The sequence below is a fragment of the Salvelinus alpinus genome, chromosome 8, assembly GCF_045679555.1.
Source record: "Salvelinus alpinus chromosome 8, SLU_Salpinus.1, whole genome shotgun sequence".
Taxonomy (NCBI): domain Eukaryota; kingdom Metazoa; phylum Chordata; class Actinopteri; order Salmoniformes; family Salmonidae; genus Salvelinus; species Salvelinus alpinus.
The window spans coordinates 14,368,067-14,388,747 of NC_092093.1; the positions used below are offsets into that span (position 1 = coordinate 14,368,067).

General features: G+C 44.3%; 1 protein-coding gene across 3 annotated transcripts in view; it reads left to right on the top strand.

The window, feature by feature from the left end:
- Positions 1-20,681, top strand: part of LOC139582578 (exostosin-like 3) — a 60,476-nt gene that overhangs the window by 16,586 nt on the left and 23,209 nt on the right. Inside the window, exon 2 of one of the 3 annotated variants that reach the window (XM_071412706.1) lies at positions 4,772-4,823. The exons of the other annotated variants lie outside the window; for them this stretch is intronic. The gene's annotated coding sequence lies outside the window, so the exon portion shown is untranslated. The remainder of the gene's footprint in view (positions 1-4,771; positions 4,824-20,681) is intronic. 3 annotated transcript variants of the gene reach the window in all.

Genomic DNA, 20,681 nt, shown 5'->3' on the forward strand with positions numbered 1-20,681 from the left:
CCTGTACAGCCCTGTGCCCTGCTCCACAGCTGTCTTCCTCCTCTCCTCTTCCTCCACACCCCTCCCTGTACAGCCCTGTGCCCTGCTCCACAGCTGTCTTCCTCCTCTCCTCTTCCTCCACACCCCTCCCTGTACAGCCCTGTGCCCTGCTCCACAGCTGTCTTCCTCCTCTCCTCTTCCTCCACACCCCTCCCTGTACAGCCCTGTGCCCTGCTCCACAGCTGTCTTCCTCCTCTCCTCTTCCTCCACACCCCTCCCTGTACAGCCCTGTGCCCTGATCCACAGCTGTCTTCCTCGTTTTTCTTCTCAGAGAATACTCTCCAAGGTTGCTGCAACATACCAGTGAATTCACTTGGTAGTTTACTGAAAACACACAGGGAGGGATGCTATTAGGAAATCAGACATGCCCAGGTAGAGCTTTTCTCAAAAATACACGTACTCACTACTCACACATTGGTTGCTTCCCCAATTGCACCCTACTGCCTAATATAGTGCACTACTTTTGACCAGGGCCCATTGGGTCTCTGGTTAAAGGTGATGTGCGATGTAGAGGATAGGGTGCCATTTGGGACACAGACAGTGTCATCTGCTGGGGTCATGTGTTCATCAGCAGAGCACCGTGCCAGTTGATGCCTTAGGAAACTCAGAAAATCTGTGCATTCTGGATCACTAAGTCCCTCGTGTGCTGTTCACTGTTTATGACGGCCGTATATCGGCTCAACGATGGCTCCTCGAGGTATACCGAGGACCCCTGTCCCCAGCGGTCAGCATGCTTTGCCCTGTACTATTAAGTCAGCCGGGTACTAATGCAGCCTTATATAATGAGTTGTTGTGCTTTGCAGAGCTGCTATTTTACAACACTGATGTAAGAACTGAAGAATGATAGAGAGATCAAAGAGTGACCATCTGAATAGTTTAGAGTGCGTTCTTTGGTACCCTCAAAGAATACACACTCCTCACAGTGTGTATTTTTACTGTCTGCCCTCTGTGTATCTCTCACGGTCGGTCTGTCTTGCTCTCAGTCAAATTCACATTCTAAATAACTTAGTAGGCAGACCTCACTCTGTTAAGCCTTTCTGCAATAGTGTTGCAGAAATAAGTTAAAAAAAAGAAGAAAAAAAAAAAGAAAAAAAAAGGGGGTTTCTTCATTTTTACTATTTTCCATATTGTAGAATAATATTGAAGACATCAAAACTATGAAATAACACATATGGAATCATGTATTAACCAACAAAGTGTTAAATAAATCAAAGTAGATTTTATATTTGAGATTCTTCAAATAGCCACCCTCTGCCTTGACAGCTTTGCGCACTCTTGGCATTTTCTCAACCAGCTTCACCTGGAATGCTTTTCCAACAGTCTTGAAGGAGTTCCCACATATGCTGAGCACTTGTTAGCTGCTTTTCCTTAACTCTGCGGTCCGACTCATCCCAAACCATCTCAATTTGATTGAGGTCGGGGGATTGTGGAGGCCAGGTCATCTGATGCATCACTCAATCACTCTCATTCTTGGTCAAATAGCCCTTACACAGCCTGTTGGGTCATTTGTCCTGTTGAAAAACATATGATAGTCCCACTAAGCCAAAACCAGATGGGATGGTGGATCACTGCAGAATGTTGTGGTAGCCATGCTGGTTAAGTGTGCCTTGAATTAAAAAAAAAAAGTCAGACAGTGTCACCATCAAAGTACCCCCACACCATAACACCTTCTCCTCCATGCTTTAAAGTGGGAAATACACATGCATAGATCCGTTCACCCACACCACGTCTCGCAAAGACATGGCGGTTGGAACCAAAAATCTCCAATTTGGACTCCAGACCAAAGGACACATTTCCACCTGTCTAATGTTTATTGCTTGTGTTTCTTGGCCCAAGCAAGTCTCTTCTTCTTATTGGTGTCCTTTAGTAGTGGTTTCTTTGCAGAAATTTGACCATGAGGGCCTGATTCACAGTCTCCTCTGAAGAGTTGATGTTGAGATGTGTCTGTTACTTGAACTCTGTGAAGGATTTATTTGAGCTGCAATTTCTGAGGCTGGTAACTCTAATGAACTTATCTTCTGCAGCAGAGGTAACTATGGGTCTTCTTTTTCTGTGGCGGTCCTCATGAGAGCCAGTTTCATCATAGCGCTTGATGGTTTTGCGACTGAACTTGAAAAAACATTCAAAGTTCTTGAAATGTTCCTGATTGACGGACCTCCATGTCTTAAAGTAATGATGGACTGTTGTTTCTCTGCTTATTTGAGCTGGTCTTGCCATAATACGGACTTTTACCAAATAGAGCTATCTTCTGTATCCCCCCCTACCTTGTCACAACACAACTGAATGGTTCAAATGCATTAAGAAGGAAATCAATTGCACAAATTAACTTTTAAAAGGGACACATGTTAATTGAAATGCATTCCAGGTGACTGCCTCGTGAAGCTGGTTGAGAAAATGCCAAGAGTGTGCAAAGTTGTCATCCAGGCAAAGGGTGGCTATTTGAAGAATCTCAAATATATTTTGATTTGTTTAACACTTTTTTGGTTACTACATGATTCCACATGTGTTATTTCATAGTTTATGTCTTCACTATTGTTCTACAATGTATAAAATAGTAAAAATAAAAACCCTTGAATGACCAGGTGTTCTAAAACCTTTGACCGGTAGTGTATTTATTGTCACATACACCGGATAGGTGCAGTGTAATGTGTTGTTTTACTGCGTCAGCCGTATTAGTATGGTGCCCCTAGAGCAAATTAGGGTTAAGTGCCCTGCTCAAGGACACATCGACCAAATTTTCACCTTGTTTATTTGTATTCAAACCAGCGGCCCAATGCTGTAACCGTTAGGCTACCTGCCGCCCTGTACATGTATTACGTACTGTACACTGCGGACAAGCTACTAAACCTCTCTTCCTGCCATCCCCAAATCTAGTTGAGGCAATGTCCCAATGTCTGAGTCCACTCAAATCTAATATCCCTCTCTCTGGATGTAACAGTTCTCTCTGCCTTTCTTCCTTCTCTCCACAAGACGTGCCTTAAGGCTCACTCTCTCTCACTCACCCAGCCACAGTGTGCAGAGAGACTGTTGAAACATTTGGAGGCACTGAAGGAGCTGACAGACAGTGCGGATGGGGTGGCCCATTCATTTTCAATTCAACTTAGGCGGGGGGTGTAATTCTATCCAAGTGGAGTGCTCTGCTGTGCCTGTGGAAGCCGCTCAGACTCGGTGGAGAAAATAGGATTCTACTCTATTTTTGAAGCGGTGCCGTCGTTGTTGACCAATCATAGTACAAAACAGCCTGCATGGTGATCCATCAGCACGTACTGTATGTCCAACAGTAGAACCAGCTTACTTGCCCACTCCAGCTAGCTAGCTATCAGTTTAGGATCCTTTTTAACAAGGCACTAGCCGTGTTGACTAGAGGGACAAGTGGTGTACTGTGCAGGGTATTCTGCAATATTCCACGGACTATCTGAAAAGCATTAGAGGGTATGAAGCAGAAATAAAACATGGATTTTGCATTAGTATACACACAAAATGTCCCAATGCAAAGTTACACCTCACTTCTCTATTTTACGAGTTATTACTTAAAACCGATCAGAATTCCGAAGAATGTTTAAATCAATCATGTCGGAAAACGTTTTTCCGGGGGGTGATGTAAGATGGAGGGCCCGGCAAGCAATCCTAATGTGAACTCCAACAAAACTTCAATTTTCAGCCAACTTACGAGCAAATATCTATGAATGTATTGTTACAAGTCAAGTTGAAAGGTTTTCACCACAATTTCGTAGTATTCAATTGGTAGTTAGTCTTGTCCATTCGCTGCAACTCCCGTACAGACTCAGGAGGTCGAGAGCCATGCGTCCTCCGAAACATGACTCAACCAAGCCGCACTGCTTCTTGACACAGTCTGCTTAACCCGGAAGCCAGCCACACCAATGTGTCCGAGGAAATACCGTACAAATGGAGACTGTGTCGGCGTGCATGTGCCCGTCCTGCCACAGGAGTCGCTAGAGCGCGATGGGACAAGGACATCCCATCCTATGATTAAAATTTGCGGGGGCTTCACCTGTCGATGGAGAGTAAGCGAAATCCCGACTAGATACATTCCAGATGTCTGTCAGCATGATAGCACTAAGCGAAGGGGGACATTTTACAAAACTCCTGTAGACTACTTCACAGAGAGCATGCCGAAAAGTTTATGAAACAAAAATAACTGACGAGGTACTACGAAATTAGAGCAAGCAAGTATGATTTCATTTCGTTTCGAGCCCACAGGAAGAAGGCACCAGAGCCTGCCGTGCTACAGGGTTCCCACCAGAACTCAGCCACAAAGTCAGTGAAGAGCAGGGCCCCACATGCCCCCGTTGTTTACATCACACTTCCTGTGATTGGTGGATTGTAGCTCACCACCGCCAACACTTGGTCTGGAATGTAATTCCAGTAATCCTCCTAACCCCCCCCCTCCCCCTTAAATGAGTTAGATGCACTATTGTAAAGTGGTTGTTCCACTGGATATCATAAGGTGAATGCACCAATTTGTAAGTCGCTCTGGATAAGAGCGTCTGCTAAATGACTTAAATGTAAATGTAAATGTAATTACATGGTAGCATGGCTTGTGGCTAATGTTAGCCAGCTTGAGCTAGCTACCGAGCAAACATACGTACTCGGTAGCACAGAGTAGATCCTCCATATGATGTTAAGAGTGCATTGTGGGTAGTTTAGAAGATATTTGAAATAAGTTAATACATTTGTTGTAATCCAAATACATAACTGTTTGTACTTATAGGTAACCAGATCGTGACTACTGCTAAGTCTTTGAACACACTGCTTTTACATTGGTGAGTAAAAACTCATGCTTCCTAGTTCCTTCTCTTTTAAAATTCCTCTCTCACTCACCCAGCCACAGTGTACATTTCGAGGAGCTAAGTCTCTCTCTCTCACTCAACCACCTGTTCGTCTGACTCTGTGTGATTCTTAAAGGGATACTGCGATATTCTGGTAAATAATCAATTTTTCTACTTCCCCAGAGTCAGATGAGCTGGGGCCAAATCCTCAAACCGTCTCTGAGTAGAAAATTGGTCATAAGTGATGAGATTAGTCATTTTACTCCTACTCTTATAGGTAGAAATACAAGCTATGCATGAAGACTTTAGTTCCACCCAGTCGACAGATATTTAGGAGACCTCATGAGTTGTCCTAACCATGTAACTGTTACCAGCAGGTGTCTTGATAAGAGAAGAGTCAGTGGTTTCTGCACCATAGACGGACAATTGCTTTGTAGTTATCGAAAGAATGCGTTGCTATTTCTATATGATCAGCCCATAAATAATCTAGACTGGCCTACATCCATCAGTAACTCTTTTCTCAATGATTTCACATGAGGTCTAATTCACATAATATGCCTAAGTACTTATAAATGAAATCCAATTTTATTGGTCACATACACGTGATTAGCAGATGTTATTGCGGGTGTAGCGCAATGCTTGTTCTTCTAGCTCCGACAGTGGAGTAATATCAAACAAATTACACAACATATACCCAATACACACACATCTAAGTAGGAATGAATTAAGACAGTTGGATTTCTTTTTATTTAACCTTTATTTAACTAGGAAAGTCTGTTAAGAACAAATTCTTATTTACAGTGACGACCTATATACATATGGACGAGCATCGGACTAAGATACAGTAGAATAGTATAGAAAACAGGATATACATATGAGATGAGTAATGCAAGATATGTAAACATTATTAAAGTGAATATTGTTCCATTCCTTAAATGGCCAGTGATTCCTAGTCTATGCCTATAGGCAGCAGCCTCTAATGTGCTAGTGATGGCTGTTTAACAGTCTGATGGCCTTGAGATAGAAGCTGTTTTTCAGTCTTGGTCTCAGCTTTGATGCACCTGTACTGATCTGGCGTTCTGGATGATAGCGGGGTGAACAGGTAATGGCTCATGTCCTTGATGATCTTTTTGGCCTTCCTATGACATCGGGTGCTGTCCACCTTATCCACTGCGGTCCCGTCGATGTAGATAGGGGTGGTGCACCCTCTGCTGTATCCTGAAGTCCACAATCATCTCCTTTGTTTTGTGGACTTTGAGTGAGAGGTTGTTTTCAAGGCACCACACTCCCAGAGCTCTCACCACCTCCCTGTAGGCTGTCTCGTCATCGTTGGTCATCAAGCCCACTACTGTTGTGTCGTCTGCAAACTTGATGATTGAGTTGGAGGCGTGCTTGGCCATGCAGTCCTGGGTGAACAGGGAGTACAGGAGGGGGCTGAGCACGCACCCTTGTGTGGTGCGGATCAGTGGAGTGGAGGTGACGTTTCCTACCTTCACCACCTGGTGGATTCCTGTCAGGAAGTCCAGGACCCAGTTGCACAGGGTGGGGTTCAGACCCAGGGCCTCGAGCTTAATGATGAGCTTGAATGGTACTATGGTGTTGAATGCTGAGCTATAGTCAATGAACAGCATTCTTACATAGGTATTCCTCTTGTCCAGATGGGAGATGGCGATTGCATCGGCTGTGGATTTATTGCGGCGGTAAGCAAATTGAAGTGGGTCTAGGGTGTCAGGTAAGGTAGAGGTGATATGATCCTTAACTAGCTTCTCAAAGCACTTCATGATGACAGAGGTGAGTGCTACGGGGCGATAGTCATTAAGTTCAGTTACCTTTGCCTTCTTGGGTACAGGAACAATGGTGGCCATCTTGAAGCATGTGGGGGCAGCAGAATGGGATAGGGAGAGATTGAATATGCCTGTAAATACACCAGCCAGCTGGTCTGCGCGTGCTCTGAGGACGCGGCTAGGGATGCCGTCTGGGCCGGCAGCCTTGCGAGGGTTAACATGCTTAAATGTTTTACTCACGTTGGCCACGGAGAAGGAGAGCCCACAGTCCTTGGTAGCTGGCCACGTCGGTGGCACTGTGTTATCCTCAAAGCGTGCGAAGAATGTGTTTAGCCTGTTCAGAACCACTAGGCTAAAAAGTCATCACATTTTTATTTTTATTATTTCATTAACCTACATTATATGTAAAGTTATCCCTTTCCTAGTGCAATATCACGTAAAAAAAAAAAATGCCCATAAGTTGGTCAATTAAAGCATCCAGGGCCTATGTTAACGTTGATTGTCTTCTGTAAAAAGATAGACCTTTCAAATGTTTTATGCAACATTATCGGAAAGGGACTTGATGCCTACTGTGCCAACGTGATTTAGAGTTGAATGGGAGTGACGAGTGTGTTGATATAATGGTCATATCTAAATTCCACTTTTAACAACCGTCATACTACTATAATAAGAAGATTGTGGGAGCTGTACTGTTAGATTTCAGTGCAGCCTTTTGATATTATTGACCATAACCTGTTGTTGACTTATGTGTTATGGCTTTTCAACCTCTGCCATATCTTGGATTCGAAGCTATCTAATAGAACTCAAAGGGTTTTCTTTAATGGAAGCTTCTCTAATGTCAAACATGTAAAGTGTGGTGTACCGCAGGGCAGCTCTCTAGGCCTTCTACTCTTTTCTATTTTTACCAATGACCTGCCACTGGCATTAAACTAAGCATGTGTGTCCATGTATGCTGTTGATTCAACCATATATGCATCAGCAAACACAGCTAATGAAGTCACTGAAACCCTTAACAAAGAGTTGCAGTATGTTTTGGAATGGGTGGCCAGTAATTAACTGGTCCTGAACATCTCTAAAACTAAGAACATTGTATTTGGTACAAATCCTTTAAGTTCTAGACCTCAGCTGAATCTGGTAATGAATGGTGTGGCTGTTGAACAAGTTGAGGAGACTAAATTACTTGGCATTACCTTAGATTGTAAACTGTCATGGTCAAACGTATAGAATTAATGGTTGTAAAGATGGGGAGAGGTCTGTCCGTAATAAAGAGATGCTCTGCTTTTTTGACACCACACTCCAGAAAGCAAGTTCTTCGGCTGTAGTTTTGTCTTATCTTTATTATTGTCCTGTCGTGTGGTCCAGTGCTGCAAGGAAAGACCTAATTAAGCTGCAGCTGGCCCAGAACAGAGCAGCACGTCTTGCTCTTCATTGTAATCAGAGGGCTGATATAAATGCTATGCATACCAGTCTCTCTTGGCTAAGAGTTGAGGAGAGACTGACTGCATCACTTATTTTTATAAGAAACCTGTTTGCATAGTCAACTTACACACAGCTCTGACACACATGCTTATCCCACCAGACATGCCACCAGAGGTATTTTCACAGTCCCCAAATCCAGAACAAATTCAAGAAAGCGTACAGTATTATATAGAGCCCTTATTGCATGGAACTTCCTTCCATCTCATATTGCGCAAATAAACAGCAAACCTGGTTTCAAAAAACAGGTAAAGCAACACCTCACGGCACAAGGCCTCTCCCTTATTTGACCTAGATAGTTTGTGTGTCTGTATTGACATGTGGGCTACGTGTGTCTTGAAAAAAATATATATGTAGTTTTGTCCTTGGGTTGTTCTTGTCTATTAATGTTCTGTATTATGTCATGTTTTGTGTGGACCCCAGGAAAAGTAGCTGCTGCTTTTGCAACACCTAATGGGGATCCTAATACAATACCAAATACTGTATGATTCAGTGCAGTATTGTTTAGGTAATGCATGCCTACATATTAAGAAAGAGGTAAGAGTGGGCAAAGTGATTGTCAGGCAAAAATGATATCAAAATGTTTTACCATTGTGAGATTTGATGTACAGTTACATTCACGTGTTGCCTGACACGTGCTATTGAGTTCACAGCTGGCGATGCCTCATCACCATTGGTTATTCCCCATAAATCTATGACTTGGTCAATGAACGTCATCACTTCAGTGCCTTCAGAAAGTATTCACACCCCTTGAATTTATCCACGTTTTGTTGTGCTACAGCTTGAATAAAACATTTATTGAATTGAGAGTTTTTTGTCACTGGCCTACACACAATAACCCATAATGTCAATGTAGATATATATCTTTTTTTACCAATTAAATAATACTGAAAAGCTGAAATGTCTTGAGTCAATACGTATTCAACCCCTTTGTTATGGCAAGCCTAAACAGTTCAAGAGTACAAATGTGCTTAACAAGTCACATAAGAAGTTGCATGGACTCTGTGTGCAATAATAGTGTTTTACATGAGTTTTGAATGACTACCTCATGTCTGTACCCAACATATACAATTATATTTCAAACACTGATTCAACCACAAAGACCAGGGAGGTTTTCCAATGCCTCGTAAAGAAGGGCATCTATTGGTAGATGATTCAAAAAAAGATATTGAATGTCTCTTGAGCATTAATTACACGTTGGATGGTGTATCACCCAGTCACTACAAATGCTTTCTTCCTGACTCGGTTGCCGATGAGGAAGGATACCACTCAGGCATTTCACCATGAGGCCAATAGGACTTTAAAACAGTTCGTTTAATGGCAGTGATAGGAAAAAACTGAGGATGGATCAACAACATTGTAGTTACTCCACAATATGACCCTAATTGACAGTGAAAAGGAAGCTTGTTCAGAATAAAAAAATATTCCAAAACATGCACCCTGTTTGCAGCAAGGCACTAAAGTAATACTGCAAAAAAATGTGGCAAAGCAATCCACTTTTTGTCCTGAATACAAAGTGTTATGTTTGTGGCATATCCAATAAAACACATTACTGAGTACTACTCTCCATACTTTCAAGCGTAGTGGTGTCTGCATCATGTTATGGGTATGCTTATAATCATTAAGGACCTGACAGGCGCTAAGCGCAGGCATACTCCTAGAGGAAAACCTGGTTCAGTCTGCTTTCCACCAGACACTGGGAGATGTATTCAACTTTTAGTAGGACAATAACCTAAAACATAAGTCCAAATCTATACTAAAGTGGTTTACAGTTAGTTTCGACTTAAATCTGTTTGAAAATCTGAAAATGGTTGTCTCGCCAAGATCAACAACCAATTTGACCGAGCTTGAAGAATTTTGAACTAGAATAATCAGCAAATGTTTCACATCCAGGTGTGGAAAGCTCTTAGACAGTTACCCAGAAAGACTCACAGCTGTAATCGCTGCCAAAGGGGATATTAACATGTATTGACTCAATGGGTTGAATACTTATCTAATCAAGATTAGGGTTTTTCTTCTTTTTTTTAACAAATGTTATAATTTTTCTTCCGCTCTGACAGACTTTTGTGTAGATCGTTGACAAGAAATGTTTTTTGTGTGTACTTTTACCCCCTTTTCTCCCCAATTTTGTGATATCCAATTGGTAGTTTGTCTTGTCGCTGCAACTCCCCTATGATTCGGGAGAGGTGAAGGTTGAGAGCCATGCTTCCTCCGAAACACGACCCTGCCAAGCTGTGCTGCTTCTTTACACACTGCTTGCTTAACCCGGAAGCCAGCCGCACCAATGTGTCGGAGGAAACGCGTCCAGCTGGCGACCGAAATCAGCTTACAGGTGCCCGTCCTGCCACAAGGAGTTGCTAGAGTGCGTTGAGATAAGGAAATCCCAGCAGGCCAAACCCTCCCTTAACCCGGATGATGCTGGGCCAATTGTGCACCGCCTCATGGGTGTCCCGGTCACGGCCGGGCTGTGACACAGCCCGGGATCAAACCCGGGTCTTGAGTCACGCCTCAAGCACTGCGATGCAGTGCCTTAGACCTCTGCGCCACTTGTGTGGCCCTAAGAAATACATTTTAATGCCACTTTGTAACAGAACAAAATCTGGAAAAAGTCTATGGGTGTATTTCCTTTGGGGTACCTCAAACTGTCGTGGTTACCAGCTGAGAAACTTTTATGAGTTGATTTTACTCTTGCCTCAGAGGTTTTTGTCTTAAAACAGGTTTTAACAGGCTTCCTATGACCTTTTTGAGATGCTTTTTGGATACGGTTCCATGTGGATACCATTTTTCTGGAAGTTTGATGTTTCGCGAGCCAATGCTAAATAGCGTTTGCGCAATGACTGGAATTGAACAGGTATGGTAGCGTATGTTTTGGTTATGTAGAAAAACGTTTTAATTGCCAGAATCTTGCAGTATCCCTTTAAACTTTGTTTGGAGGGTTAGCCAGTGACGCTTGTCCTGCTAGTCTAGACCTGTCTGGTTTTCACCATAAAGATATAAGCCTAAAGCCTTCCAGGCTCACTAGGCCTAGATTCACCCTTTTCATAATTCTAGGCTTGATGACTTTTCACACCCTTTTATCATACTAACATCATCGCGTTGCCTTGTCACTGTCCCCTGAAACACATTATATCACTTGACAAAGTTAGCCAACATAGCTCACGAGTTCATAGCAGCGTTTTTTATACGGCCGAAATGAAATTAATTTGGGAAATCGCCAATGCATAGACTGTGCCGTTCCCCAGCTCTGAGCACCGATGTGCTTACTAACCCATCGACTGGCTGCTCAGCAGTTGAGTGAAAATATCCTTTATCTGGGTCATCAAACAGACTCTGCCTCTCCCTCCTCCCGCCCTGGCCTCCTGATTTGAAAATGTTGCAGAATTCTGGCCCCGAAATAGAGCTAGCTCAAGCTCACACATTATCGGCCGGCAACTTGACATATTCCTGTTGATGTAGCCGCTTGAAGGTGAAGGCAAGGGCACCACATCTTAATGCATGCATTGTAATGCAATGTGTTGTGGGCTGCCTCTGTGTCTTCCTCCTTGCACTGCTCTTTCTCCCAGAGTGCAAGCGGACACCACCGCAGCACTGTCATCTATTAGGAGCTTAACATGAAACTGCCTCGCAACACGAGCCTATCCCGATGATTAGATTATCATTGATTCTCTCATAAACTGTCTGGCTTGATCGATACTGTCTGTGTGCGTTTGTGTGTTCCACATCCATACCCTACAGGTTAAATTGAACTCGGTAGTAGAGGGTAAAGACTGTACTCTGAGGATTAGCCAAATCCTGCCGTTGTAGATGAGACTCGGTGTGTGTGTGTGTGTGTTTCACCCCAGGGCTAACGTCAACACTCAATCTGTGTGTTCACAGCCCCAGATTAGAGGTTGGTTTGGCCCCGAGAGGCTGCAGCATCTGTCTCCCATTTACTCTGGAGATCTGCATCACAGGCCTGAAGCCTCACAGTGATTCATCTGAGCCTCCTGATAGGCCCTCTTAACACCGTTGATCTACGTGCATGTGGGTGGAGTCGTTTTTTTTGTGTGGGGGGGGGGGGGGGGGCTCTTTTTGCTGTGTTCCACCCAGAGAAGAAGTCCACCTTGTGTAGTGTATATCCACTCGGGGCTTGGGAGCCAGAGTAGCTTACCAAACAAGAAGAGCCTTGTGTAGTGTATATCCACTAGGGGGAGCCAGAGTAGTTTACCAAACAAGAAGAGCCTTGTGTAGTGTATATCCACTAGGGGGAGCCAGAGTAGCTTACCAAACAAGAAGAGCCTTGTGTAGTGTATATCCACTAGGGGGAGCCAGAGTAGCTTACCAAACAAGAAGAGCCTTGTGTAGTGTATATCCACTAGGGGGAGCCAGAGTAGCTTTCCAAACAAGAAGAGCCTTGTGTAGTGTATATCCACTAGGGGGAGCCAGAGTAGCTTACCAAACAAGAAGAGCCTTGTGTAGTGTATATCCACTAGGGGGAGCCAGAGTAGTTTACCAAACAAGAAGAGCCTTGTGTAGTGTATATCCACTAGGGGGAGCCAGAGTAGCTTTCCAAACAAGAAGAGCCTTGTGTAGTGTATATCCACTTGGGGGAGCCAGAGTAGTTTACCAAACAAGAAGAGCCTTGTGTAGTGTATATCCACTAGGGGGAGCCAGAGTAGTTTACCAAACAAGAAGAGCCTTGTGTAGTGTATATCCACTAGGGGGAGCCAGAGTAGTTTACCAAACAAGAAGAGCCTTGTGTAGTGTATATCCACTAGGGGGAGCCAGAGTAGCTTTCCAAGGAAGAGGAGCCTTGTGTAGTGTATATCCACTAGGGATGCAACGGTACACAGTATGTTGTCGAACCGTTCCGTACGCCCCCTACTGTTCAATACACACACATGAACCGCGAAATTACGATATGCCTGTCATTTTCCAATTTTTCCCAAAACTTGCTTATTGCGCTGCAGACTACACGCACATTGTACATTTAGATCTACAGAACCAGACGCACAGCTTGTGAACAGGTAAGGCAGGCAGCTGCTTGGGTCCCCAGGCCGTTAGGGGGCTCCTGAGGGCTGAAACATTACTCCACAGCAATGTCTCCAAATGTGGCAAACGCAGTGACCGCAACCCACTCCCCCTTACACAACCAATGGACGATCTCAGTAGGAAACCTCCCTAAAGGGGCCCCATGAAGAGGGGGGAAACTAAAAACAAATATTCTCTCTGCTCCAATGTGACAATGGCGAGTGCTAGCGAGACAGAGTGAAGCAAATTTGAAGAGGCACCGCAGTCTTTCAAATCCGCTGTGTGGAAACATTTTGGATTCAGCGTTCAATACGATGATGAGGGTAAGAAGACCGTAAACAAAGTACAGTTTGCACACATTTCTTTGCCAGTGTCGGCTACTCGAGTGGAAACACTTCTAACATGTCATTTACGTCGCCATCACCCTTGTAGGTGGAGCTGGAGCAAGGAGAGTCGACTCGTTAGCCAAAACACAACAATCTCTCGCTGCTGCCTTCAAACAACAATTTGCGACAAATTCAGAAAAACAAAGAAATAACGAAAGCAGTGGGAGTGTTCATAGCTAAATATTTTCAGCCCTATTCGCTGGTTACTGACTCAGGATTTCGTCACCTGATGAAACAAATTGAACCGCGTTACAATGTCCCCTCGCGCACGCATTTCAGCAGCAAAGTAATTCCCAAACTCTATGAAACATCACAGAGAGAAATTGAAAATGAATTGACACAGACACCCTACCTAGCTCTCTCCCAAGGATAGTTGGACCTCCAGAGCAACTCAAAGCTACCTCACTGTGATGGTTCACTATGTACTGGAAGCTACCTCACTGTGATGGTTCACTATGTACTGGAAGCTACCTCACTGTGATGGTTCACTATGTACTGGAAGCTACCTCACTGTGATGGTTCACTACGTGTTGCAATCTCTTCCCCTGTATGAGTCATACAAGAGCACACTTATCCCTAGAATGAATGAATGCTGTGACTGAGTGGAAGCTAGAGAGGCCAAATATCACAATCCCAGCCACTACAGATAACGCACAAAACATTGAACGCCGTCCGTGAAGCTGATGGGTTTGGGCCCCACATTGGATGTTTTACACACATCCTGAACCTCGCAGGCAAGAGAGCCGTCTCTCTCAAGGCAGTGTCCCGCATCCTGGGGAAGCTCAGAAAAGTGGTGACTTTTTTTCACAAAAGCACCACCGCTCACCAAGTTTTGAAGGTCAAGCAAGAGATGCTAGATACAGTTGAAGTTGGAAATTTACATAAACTTAGGTTGGAGTCATTAAAACTCGTTTTTCAACCACTCCACAAATTTCTTGTTAACAAACTATAGTTTTGGCAAGTCAGTTAGGACATCTACTTTGTGCATGACACAAGTAATTTTTTCAGCAATTGTTTACAGACAGATTATTTCACTTATTTCACTGTATCACAATTCCAGTGGGTCAGACGTTTACATACACTAAGTTGACTGTGCCTTTAAACAGCTTGGAAAATTCCAGAAAATGATGTCATGGCTTTAAAAGCTTCTGATAGGCTAATTGACATCATTTGAGTCAAGTGGAGGTGTGCCTGTGGATGTATTTCAAGGCCTACCTTCAAACTCAGTGCCTCTTTGCTTGACATCATGGGAAAATCAAAAGAAATCAGCCAAGACCTCAGAAAAATAATTGTGGACCTCCACAAGTCTGGTTCATCCTTAGGAACAATTTCCAAATGTCTGAAGGTACCACGTTCATCTGTACAAACAATAGTACGCAAGTATAAACACCATGGGACCACGCAGCCATCATACCGCTCAGGAGGAGACGCGTTCTGTCTCCTAGAGATGAACGTACTTTGGTGCGAAAAGTGCAAATCAATCCCAGAACAACAGCAGAGGACCTTGTGAATATGCTGGAGGAAACAGGTACAAAAGTATCTATATCCACAGTAAAAACGAGTCCTATATCGACATAACCTGAAAGGCCACTCAGCAAAGACGAAGCCACAAAACCGCCATAAAAAAGTCAGACTACGGTTTGCAACTGCACATGGGGACAGAGATCGTACTTTTTGGAGAAATGTCCTCTTGTCTGATGAAACAAAAATAGAAAGGTTTGGCCATAATGACCATCGTTATGTTTGGAGGAAAAAGGGGGAGGCTTGCAAGCCGAAGAACACCATCCCAACCGTGAAGCACGGGGGTGACAGCATCATGTTGTGGGGCTGCTTTGCTGCAGTAGGGACTGGTGCACTTCACAAAATAGATGGCATCATGAGGAAGTAAAATTATGTGGATATATTGAAGCAACATCTCAAGACGTCAGTCAGGAAGTTAAAGCTTGGTCGCAAATGGTTCTTCCAAATTGACAATGACCCCAAGCATACTTCCAACGTTGTGGCAAAATGGCTTAACGACAACAAAGTCAAGGTATTGGAGTGGCCATCACAAAGCCCTGACCTCAATCCTATAGAAAATGTGGGCAGAACTGAAAAAGCATGTGCGAGCAAGGAGGCCTTCAAACCTGACAGTTACACAAGCTCTGTCAGGAGGAATGGGCCAAAATGCACCCAACTTATTGTGGGAAGGTTGTGGAAGGCTACCCGAATCGTTTGACCCAAGTGAAACAATTTAAAGGCAATGCTACCAAATACTAATTGAGTGTATGTAAACTTCTGACCCACTGGGAATGTGATGAAAGAAATAAAGCTGAAATAAATAATTCTCTCTGCTATTATTCTGACATTTCACAGTCTTAAAATAAAGTGGTGATCCTAACTGACCTAAGACAGGGACTTTTTACTAGGATTAAATGTCAGGAATTGTGAAAAACTGAGTTTAAATGTATTTGGCAAAGGTGTATGTAAACTTCTGACTTCAACTGTATATCAAAGCACAAATGAATCCATGATGTCACAACCTGTTGGAATACCGTACATGACATGCTGGAATGTTATGTGGAACAGCAACCGGCCATATACTCTGCTGTATTGGACAAGACTGTGAAGAAGTCGGTCAAAGACATAGCCATGCTGACTGACAGTGAACTGAAGCTGGCAGAAGAACTCATTCAGCTACTCAACCCCCCTGAAAACAATGACGAGTCTCATGAGCAGTGAAACAAGTCCCACCTCATCAATGATTCCCCCTCTAAAGACAATGATTCTCAACTCCATGGCACCAGGTCCTGAGGACAGTGCAACCATCAGGGAGGCCAAGGCAGCCATCACTCAGGACTTGGAGAGAAGATACACAGACCCAGATCTTCTAGACTACCTTCACAGAGCTACAGCCCTTGATCCAAGGTTTAAATCCCTGCCAGCCTGCTGTGACAGAGTCCACAAGGATCTCATCAAAGAAATTGTGGTGCATGAACATCAGGTATTTGATCTATTTTTAAATTATTTTTCATATTGTTTTTTGTTTTTATCATGTGCGTTTAAAATGTGATGAGATGTGTGTCACTTACACTTAATAATAATATGTTTTCCATTTTTCTTTCAGTTTCAAGCAGTGAAAGCAGGGCCATCCAGAGGAAGAAAATCCATCCTCATTTTCCCCTGCACACAAGAAGACTCCCGTGTCAGTTATTTGGGGAGCTTTTCAGAGGAGCAGACCAAGCCCTTTTCTACAATTATTGAGGAGGAGGTCCCCTCATACAAGGCAGCAGAATGCCTTCATGTGGATGCTGATCCTTTTGTGTGGTGGAAAACAAACCAGTCAAAGTTCCCCCATGTTGCAAAGCCTCCGTGTCCCGGAATCTCTGTTGCAAGTGAGAGAGTTTTCTCCACCGCAGGTGACATAGTCAGTGCAAGCCGTTCTCGTCTTGCTTCAGAGAATGTTGACATGCTTATCTGTTGACATGCTTATCTTTTTACAGAAGAACCTCAACATGAAGGAATATATATCTCATATGGGGTACCAACTTGATGTTGCACTTTGTTCTTTTGACATTTAATATTGCCTATACAAGTATGTACCCTGTTTATTTAAAGTAGAGAAGGCAAAGCACCTACAGGTTGTCAAAGCTAAGAAGCACTTTTAATTTGAATGTTTTTCTCCCCTTGATTTCATACAGTAGAGACAGAAACCAAGCTTAGTCAGTCATGCTGCCATTTTTTGAATGTAAGGTTTGATTTGTCTTTAGGCAAAATAAAGAGTTCATTGTTTAAAGGACAATGTGTTTTTATTTTTTTCTTAAATTTAAAGATACCGAAACCATACCGTTACTGTGGCCCACAAACTGTGATGCATACCAAACCCTGGGACCACTGTACCGGTGCATCCCTAATATCCACTAGGGGGAGCCAGAGTAGCTTACCAAGCAAGAGGAGCCTTGTGTAGTGTATATCCACTAGGGGGAGCCAGAGTAGCTTACCAAGCAAGAGGAGCCTTGTGTAGTGTATATCCACTAGGGGGAGCCAGAGTAGCTTACCAAGCAAGAGGAGCCTTGTGTAGTGTATATCCACTAGGGGGAGCCAGAGTAGCTTACCAAGCAAGAGGAGCCATGGCGCTCTTTGATTCTAGCTAGCGACAATGTTTGAACTTCCGGATCCCGTGTTATATGCCTGTTTACAAATGCTAGCTACATGTCAGGCTAGTCTGGTGTGTTCTATGCGATGAACCACTTGTAGATGGGCCCCTCAGGGCTCCATCTCTGGACTGTACAAGCAAAGGGGGAATACAATGAAAGCAATCTTACACCATCTCCATGGGTTCCTTTTGAGTTAAACATGTTTACCCTAAAGAACTGATTTCATGAATAACTCAATCTAATTAAGGCAGACACAAAACACTGTTTTCAGATGTTTGAAATAGCCCTGCTCATCATTATTATAACACAGGCACTCACAATTTCTCCCATTCAAAACAGCTGATTTCACATGCTCTAACTAGGTCTGCTAAACATAAGATCACAAGCACACACAGTGTACCAAAGGAGTCGGCTGCATGACGAGGACGTACCGTATCTGGCATATTGGTGTCTGTCTGATGTTTCACGTCACCACAAAGCCAATCCAGTTGTCAGACAATTGGTGGGACTCACACCAGGGGCAGCTCCAGTTCTCGTCTCCTTCACCCTTTATAGATTGCCAACATACCAGTCTTACTCCATGTTTCTTTATATATATTCGTGTTCAAATTTTGTGGTATCTCCCTCCAGCTATTGTCTTTTGCTTGCTTGTCTGAATACAACCGCATTGAAGGGTAGTAAAGGTTCTTGTATTATCTCAGCAGCTCGCACAGACGCTCCTCCAAACTGGACATAGACAATCTCTAAATAAAAAGCACAAGAAAGGAAGCTTCGTAGAAACGAAGTAGCAGAACACCCATCTTGTCTGTGTTTATACCCGAAGGGATACGGGAAAAGATGTGATGTAGACACAGGGGCGGGACTTCCGTTGTAAAACTCACTCCGTACTGCCCCTCAGTCTTCGCGAGGAATGATATGTCAGGTCTCAACTTCAAGGTTGAAAACTGTCGAATGCCTCTTTTATGATGAAACAAGACCTTGCAACACTACGCTCCCTCGAGCCTGTTTGTCTGTAGACCCCTTAAGTGTCCCCGTGGCACCTCAGGCCCACCGCCAGACATCTGGGGGGGTCAAGAGTCCCAAGGCAGAGATTAAATCATGTGACACAGGCTCCCTGGAGCTTGTCAGTCAGCTGTGCTGTGCTGATGACTACTGCTGCTGTAATGACACGTACTGTGTTGACAAGACTAGCCCCTGATGGCAGCCAGACTAACCCCTGATGGCAGCCAGACTAACCCGATGGCAGCCAGATTAACCCCTGATGGCAGCCAGACTAACCCCTGATGGCAGCCAGACTAACCCCTGATGGCAGCCAGGCTAGCCCCTGATGGCAGCCAGGCTAGCCCCTGATGGCAGCCAGACTAACCCCTGATGGCAGCCAGGCTAGCCCCTGATGGCAGCCAGGCTAGCCCCTGATGGCAGCCAGACTAACCCCTGATGGCAGCCAGACTAACCCCTGATGGCAGCCAGCCTAGCCCCTGATGGCAGCCAGGCTAGCCCCTGATGGCAGCCAGCCTAGCCCCTGATGGCAGCCAGGCTAGCCCCTGATGGCAGCCAGACTAACCCCTGATGGCAGCCAGGCTATCCCCTGATGGCAGCCAGACTAACCCCTGATGGCAGCCAGGCTAGCCCCTGATGGCAGCCAGACTAACCCGATGGCAGCCAGACTAACCCCTGATGGCAGCCAGGCTAGCCCCTGATGGCTGCTACAGTGTGGAAAATAGGAGCAGACCTGTGTGGTCTGATGCAGTGAGTGTTACCGGTGTGTGTAATGGGCTATGTTACACAAAGTGCACAGTACGCTTTGTCTCCATCTCCCAACCTTCCAGCAGGAGAGCAGGTGCACGAGGCCATATTGCAAGGTGCTCCATTAGGGGAGAGAAATGCACACTCATCCTGCTGGATGCTTGAGTCTCCAAATCACCATAAGGCTTTCAGTTATCTGTACATACTGTGTGTGTGTCAGATGGAGTCAGCAGGGGGGAATTCCTGTTTTTCTTGGCACCGAACCCAGGGAAAGATAGCTTTTATTTGGCATCGGGATCTGTTTGAGTGCCCTGCCAGGACATGTTAGTGAACGTGACACTTCTGCAGACTAGTCCAATGACTGGTGCAGTCTTCGTCAGGGCTAGGAGTTTTTCAGGCTCATCAACAAATGAACCTTTTCTGTTGCCATGGTAAACACGTACTCCATCACACTTCGTCTTTTATGAAGATATATGTCAGTGGGAACTCTCCAATCTGATTTCCATTCTGTGATGTTAACCAGATCAGGATGTTGTGGGTTTAGTGTTCAGGCCTATTTGATAAGACCTAGGCACCAACATCTGCAGGTGTAGCAGTGAAGATACTACACCGTGACCTTGTTGCCTTGTCAGAGACTGGAACCAGCATTGATTAGTTTGTGTTCCATGCCTTTTTTTTGGGGGGGTCTGCCAGAGAGTAGGCTATTTTCATTCTTCACTGATGCATTAGGGCTGTTGTCTGAGGAGTAATACCCAACATTTTATTTTAGGTGTCCTCCCGTCCACCACTGCCCGTTACGCTGAATCAGTCTCTTTTATCTGCACTAGGATTTATCTGCTTATAGCAACCCTAAACCTTTGTTGTTGCTGTTTACCCCAACACAGAGAAGCCTAGTCGGTATTGTGATTCTCAGCCTCTTTTGTTTTTGAGCTGTTCAGGAGGAAGACCTGTCTGGTAAGTGATGTAGTCTGTGACGTGAAAGCTGGTGAGGAGGAGAAAGCCCTCGCTCCTAATAAGGATGTAGACTCGAGGAAGGAGATCCTGTTGGTAGAATCTTACCTTGTGTCAGCAGTTTTGATACAGTACGCCCAGTGCTGCTTTTCAGATCATTTACTGATCTCAGGCCTGTCGAGAGAAATGAAAAACTAGGCTGTGTGTTGTAATGCAGTATATAGGACTTTTAAAATTAACTTTAAACATCTGTCACTCACACAAAAGCACACATTTGAATTCTTGACAATGTTATTTATCCTAGTGACATCGTTATTTATCCTAGTGACATCATCAGTGAGTGTATTATTCTGGTTTGACCCC